The sequence below is a fragment of the Dermacentor silvarum genome, chromosome 7 (genome assembly GCF_013339745.2).
Source record: "Dermacentor silvarum isolate Dsil-2018 chromosome 7, BIME_Dsil_1.4, whole genome shotgun sequence".
Classification (NCBI taxonomy): domain Eukaryota; kingdom Metazoa; phylum Arthropoda; class Arachnida; order Ixodida; family Ixodidae; genus Dermacentor; species Dermacentor silvarum.
This window is the reverse complement of record NC_051160.1, coordinates 65,621,265-65,628,241: the sequence shown is the minus strand read 5'-3', so window position 1 is coordinate 65,628,241 and position 6,977 is coordinate 65,621,265.

The following is a 6,977-nucleotide window of genomic DNA, read 5'->3' as shown; positions in this document are numbered from 1 at the left end:
GTGCCACGATCAGCTGCCCGACCAGAACGCCACCACCGTCGGCTCGTGCTGCCGAGCCGCCTGTCTTCTCCCTCCGAGCCAGAGCTGCCACGCTCTGGCAGCCTGTACGACGTTCCGACACGACTTTTTCTTTTTCCCCCGTATTATTGAAGAATGGAACGCAGTACCATTATCATTGCTAAAGAGCACTGACTCAATAGACCTGATCAATGTTTAATCTGGTAATATCACAATAGAGATGTGAGCGTTTTGGTTTGTTTTCTTTTGAATGCTTGTATTGTATTGTAATTCTGAATGCTCTGTTGTAATTTTACCCCTCCTGCTTGGGCCCGCATGGGCCTGCAGTATTTTGTAAATAAATAAATAAATAAATAAATAAATAAATAGATAAATAAATAAATAATAAATAAATAAATAAATAAATAAATAAATAAATAAATAAATAAATAAATAAAAGTCCTTGCAAAATAAAGACAATAAAATATCCACGGTTTTATGCGTGACATAGTCGTACTCCAGATTTCGTGCATGATTAAAAAAAGAATGTGGTTGATCCCTCTTATATAGGAATCGGTATAGAACACGAAAGTGAAACGTGTCTTCACAGAAGTAGTGTAATGTTTATTGCACATTGATATATAATGTCTATTGGTGTTTTGTGGCTAAAGCGCCCTTAGGCGTTGATGCACCCACGCTGACGCCTGGTGGCACGTCTCCTCCATCACGACTACCAACGTCGATGACCATGAGCAACCGTCGTGCATATGGAAGCTGCACTACGCGAAAGACGAAGCACGTAACTGACACACTAATACAACGCGCAAGACAAAGCACGTAACTGAATCGTCACCGAGTCAAATCAGCGCGTACAGCGCGTCGTAATTGCAGCCTCCGCGATCAACTTCAGAAACATTTTTAGAGCTAATTGCGGAGGCCACGCTCCGCTGTGCTGAGTACGGTGAACGCCACCTAGGTTGGCGTTGGTAGTGCTTCTTGATGCCAGCGTCCCTTCGAATGCTGGCATCGAGGCGTCGTAGTGCTGAGACCACCGAAGCGTTCACTGTCGGTGCGCGTTAGTGTCATAATGCAGTACTTCTCTTTTCTGCTCGTAGGCGGCGGCACCGCCCCGAGCAAGAGCGCGGGTACACGGAGGAGTGTTAGATATATAAGGCGCGTCTGTGTAGCTCTCTGCAAATGCGTTTGTGGCGCAATGGGTTAAACGCTCGGCGATCTATCGTCGCAGACCGAGAGGTCGTGGGTTCGATTTCCAAATTTTGCATGTTTGTGGAACTTTTTCTTCTGGTTTCTTTCTTTGTATTATGTTCGTGTACATTGAAAGCTGACGTATTTCCGTGACGGAAATACGTCAGTGAAGTCTTGGTGGACCCCGGCATAAAACACTTTCGTGTTAAAATACGTGCAACTATTACATGATTATGTAGCGCTGAGTACTAGGCAGTATTTTTGTTTTGCTTGTGGCACAGGCAATATTCCGTCATCGAAAATGTGATCGATCTTAATGTAATCATTACGACTTGCCAAGGTTGAAGACTGGGTGTGTTGATATAGCAAACTAGAGGTTGGATTGCGCAACATTTTGACGAGACACACAGAAGAGAAACACACACCACAGAGCGCTACTTGCAACTATTGATTTATTCCCTTCGTCAGTGGAATAAATCAGGAAGATACTCAAAGAGGGAGAGCGACACAAAACTTTACAGACCGGGCTATCCACCAATGCTAAGCCGGCTTTGTCACATGATCATTTTTGCAGCACTCGACATCGCAAAAAAGGAACCAGGATACAAAATTTCAGATTAGCGCGTGAGGAAATCTATTTCTTGTGCACTAAGGGAGACGGATGGCATGCTTACGCACATACTTCCCACACGCGCAATATCACCGGCTTCGATTATCTCTCGTGTCATTTGGCTGCCATCTTTGCTCACAATCTTGCATTTCATAAAAAATGGCCGCCAACCGCAATCTCTACACTGGATCCCAAGGTTTCCGGCGACTGCTTTTGAAACATTATAATCATGCTCCTTTAATCTTTCGTTCAGACATCGTCCAGTCTATCTGATGTACTTTCTGCCACACTGAAGTGGAACAGAATATACCACTCCCTCAGTGCAGAGAGAGAGAGAGAGAGAAAGAGAGAGAAAGCACTTTATTTGCACCCGTCAGAGAGCATGGGTGATTGGGGTGAGACGCAGCTCCCCCTTTCACTGTCTACATCCCCCCTAGACGTCGGCCGGAATTAGTTGACTTCAGGCGGCGGCCTGGGCTTGAACAATGACCTTTTTTGGGCTTGTTGCAGTCGATGAACTTCTTTCTGAGTTGTGTTCCACAGCATCGTTTCTGTGTGGCACCTGGGTTTACCTTCGTACACATGCCCAGCAATTTTTCCGGTGCGGAAAACACCACTTTTACATTGCATCTTTTATCAATTTTCTTTACACTGTGCGCGATCGAGCGAATGTACGGCATCACCACTATTTTTTCACGTGTGCTTGGACCGCAAGGCTGCCTCCCAGATAATGATGCCCTGGTTCCTATTTCCTTGAGCAATGATTGTGCCACAGATACTAATACATGGAAAGGATAACCTGCTGCCGTGAGCCTCTGTGTTTGCTCCCGAAAGCTGTCAGCAATGCTATGAGCACGATTTTTGTAACGCGTTTTTGTAGCAAGACCTAACTATGGCTCGTTTGACGACTTTCGAATGCGCGGATTCGAATGGAAAAAGACGCTTATATGCGCGCGGTTCGCATTGCCAACAGCAATGACTCGAGCGCAGACCTAGTTTTAAGTCAAGAAACCTAATTGATCCACCATCTGGCTCTTAGCTTGTGATAACCAATGGCTCTAGGCACTACTCTGATCCCAAGTGAAGAGCCTTAATGAAAAAAAAAAGATTTCCTCACGCGCTAATCTAAAATTTTGTATCCTCGTTCCTTTTTTGCGATGTTGGGTGTAGCAAAAATGATCGTGTGGCAAAGCCAGCTTGGTATTGGTGGGTGGCCCTGTTTGTAAAGTTTTTTGTCGCTCTTTTTCTTTGAGTATCTTGCTGTATTTATTCCGCTGACAAGGGAATAAATCGATAGTTGCAAGTAGCGCTCTGTGGTGTGTGTTTCTCTTTATGTGTCTCGTCAAAATGTTGCGCAATCCAACCTCTAGCATTACAACTTGTTGTCTGGTTTGCGCATGTAATAAGGAAAGAAGGTAAGTTTACACTATGCAGTGCCTTCTGAACTCCTACAATGCGTTGTTTGTCTAGAAAAGTTACATTCTGACACGCCTTTGGAAAATCTTGTTACCAGCGCTGGACCAATGTGCGCGCTGTATTCCTGCCAGTATTATTTCGTATTACTTGTTTATTTTGTGCACATTACAATGAGATTGCCACATATTGCCTCTCGTGGGTGCACTTTTCTATTGTCTACCATCATAATGCTAAATTCTCCATGAAAGAACAGTGTGAGTAGCGATTATTTAATTTTGTCTTTTAGGTAGACTAAACATTTATGCAGCAGCGTTGGCTATACTTTTGCTTGGGTTCCTAAACCTGTTGACACAGAAAAAGTAAATGTAGGTGGAAATCGCAACGGGTTACACTGAATTTCGCATTAGAGTGATGAATACACAGGTCCGATACAAGTGAAGAAGCGCAATAATTTTCTTATAACAGGCGAAAAGTCATGTTGTAATATTACGTGTATTTCTTTTCTCCCATAGCAAAGTATGAATTCGATGGACATATTGAACAATACGTTGAGTCAGCATTAAAAAGACTTAAAGAAATTGCGCGTATGGCCAAAAGAGATAATCCAGTCGTATTGAAGAATTTTGTCAGGCCTTCGAGTGACTCTGACAATCCTACTGTGGTTAAAACACTTTCTCTTGGATACGTGCAAGGACTAGAATCTATCAGAAAAGATGGAGAGTGCTACGTTCAAGAAAAGACTCAGCGCTACAATGTTCGGTGCCGTGTATCTTTCGACAATCTGCAGTGTATACTCCCAAGAGTGGACTATAACACTTACACTTTGAGCGTGGGAGCGAAAGGAAAGATAATGTTTCGTCTGTACAAAGGTGAGTCTGACGCTTATTGAGGCACTTCAATTCTTGTGAGACCCTTGGAATGCACGAGTGTGCGAATAAACATTATTACCTGATCGTGGTAAAGAGTTCGAGAAAGGAAGGTGACATATACAGGGTATTCAAAGTTGAACCAACAGAAAAAGCATCTAGAGCTTACCAATAGCCTGACCAGGCCCCTATTGTAGAACATTATGTTTTCCATAACTAAAGTCAAACTGAAATGGAAAATTTTAACTTGACCTATGCAAATTAAGATTTTGCACTCATTTGTGAAGCATTTTGCTTTAAGCCTCTTCGGTGTAATATGTGTTTCCGAGATTTGTAGTTACGCTGATAACACAAAAAGGCTGAAAAATACGCATAAATATGCACCAAAACAACAGCTCATGCCAGATGGCACTATAATACTGCGCAGCAGCAAACACAGAGGCTGCATCACGTGCCTTGCACCTTGCTTGCGTAAGTTTGTAAACGTGCACCTTAATTGACGATTGATGTTCAAGAGCATGTGCATCAACGGCGTCGTGAAAAGCAACCTGAACGCAGAACCGTGCAAGTCTTTTCAGTCGCATTTTGAGGCAAAGAACGCCCAGCAATTTTTTATTTGTTAATTTCTCGTAGTGGCAAGGCTATGAATTGTGTTGGAATTTTACTAGATTTCTGATCATGTTTGTTGGATTTATTTGAATATAGCTCACAGCAGTGCGGGCGGTTGTTCTGTGTCTAAAGGAACACCGAAGCAATACGCCAAAACAGTTTAGACGGATAATGTATGGTATGGTATGGTAAAACTTTATTATTGTCCCTCGGAACGCGCGTCAGCACGTAGCGGGCCGCTCCCAAGACGGATAATGTGTTTATTGAAAACTCTGTTGTCGCTAATTTCGAAATAATAGGCTTATTATTAGAAGATAAAATGAAGGTCAACCGTTCAGTTTTTGAGTTTCGCGCCGAATCCCCTGCGCTGGTACGTAACTGTGACTTCCCGCAGTTCAAAGTATTTTTAAAGCGAAAGCTTTACAAACCTAGTCGAGCTCAGTTTCGCCGTCGCCGGCAATTGGACCTTCATTTGACCGCAGCTGCGCCGTAGCCTTGGCAACGCATCACGTGACTCGCCGCGCCGAGCTCCGCCGCCGCCGCCGGATTGGCGCATGATCTCTCCGCACCAGGGGACTCGCCGCGCGCCATGCTAAGAGGAGCGCCGCGCTCGCCTAGTCAGTGCGAGCTTGGCCATGGATGAGAGCGAGGCCGGGCCGTCTTCTCTGAGCATTGCGTGCGAGCGGGAGGCTTTGAGCCGTCGTCGGTAAGTGGCGTATGACCACCCCGCGGATATCGCCCGGCGAGCTGCTTTACTGGAGAAGGCCCGGAATGCCAAGCGCGTGAAGCTAGCGTCGGAGACTGAGTAAGAGCGAGCCATTCGGCTCACTTAGCTCTACCTTGTCTGTGGCCAAAGTCGAGACAGCAGCCAACTACTTTACCGACCACCGATCAGTCTTCGTAGCCATCGAGCCAAATAATGTGACGCAGCAATAAATGTCATGCTAGTACGACTGATAATGTCCATGTCTATTCATATGTGGCTAACGATGCGTGTTTACCCAAGCCTAATCACAGTCATGTCTAGCCACTTACCTAAGCACAGCCGTCATACCTGGCTTAATGATGAGTGTATACCTCAGTATAATATTTACACCTAAATCAAATGGTAACCTAGTGACACCAAGACTTTACCAGGCTAAACCAAGCTTTCGCTTTGCATACCCAGGGTTAGCTGAGCTAAGCCACAGCAATTTTTCCGTATTTAGGCCGCGTTTGGTCAGCAAGAATTCTCGAAACTCCTCATGTTCAATATTCGGCTCCTTTAGAACCCAATGTAATCTATATTTACCGCTGAAGAATTAACTAGGCCTTGGAATACGCTGTCAAAATCCATGACGCCACAGCGAACTCCTGCGGGAACATCAAGTAGGCGTCGCCACCCGCATTTTGTTATTGCGCTTTTTCTGGCTTACCAAGCGTCTTATCGTGGCAAGAGTGGTGTTTTTATATTGTATAAGGGTAATTTACTGATACAGAAGAAATCATCTTTCTCTTTACTTTTCCTTTAACACTGCGGTACTTCAGAACATTGAGCAACAGCAATCTCTATAATGAAAAGAGAAAGACTACTTCTAGGATGGATTTTTGTGATTTATGTGCTTTTGCTTTTTCAGGTTCTGGAGACGTCAAAGAATTGATACTCATTCTACCAGAGTTTACATACTCTATCAGCGTAAATGACTCTGTTGGACGCCGCGATGTTATCAACCCGCTGCCCTCCGTGCCAACGCCCTACAGCCCTACAGGCGAGCAAATTAATGGCCTCTACACTGAAGCATTGCGATACTATTTAACAAAAGGTAACTTAATTGCTTATCTGAAGAAAGCATTCATTGAAACAGTGCAGGTAATTAAACAAAAATTAAAGTGATGGCTTACGTGGAAACGTCATAGTGCTCTCTCTTGTGTGATGTGTTTATCGTAACAAGATTGAAGGGAACTGTGAAAAATGCACTCATTTTCTTGAAACTCTTAGGTATGGCCTACCTATCACTGCCGTTTACCCCAGGAACAAAAAAAATAAAATACAAAATTAAAAGAAAGACATACACCAAGCCCGAACATGCGATTAGCGCAGTGAATCCGCCAGGATTGACTGCCTGTCTGTTTTGCTTTATATGGTAGCTCGGAATATGACAGAGAAGTAAAGATGTTATAGAAGCACCAATAGATTTATTTATGCGACTTGTTCGTTGTTCACACAGAAGCTTATACAGCTGCAATAACACACGTGCTAAGCACACACGAGCCAAAGTTTCGCTTTGAGGCAC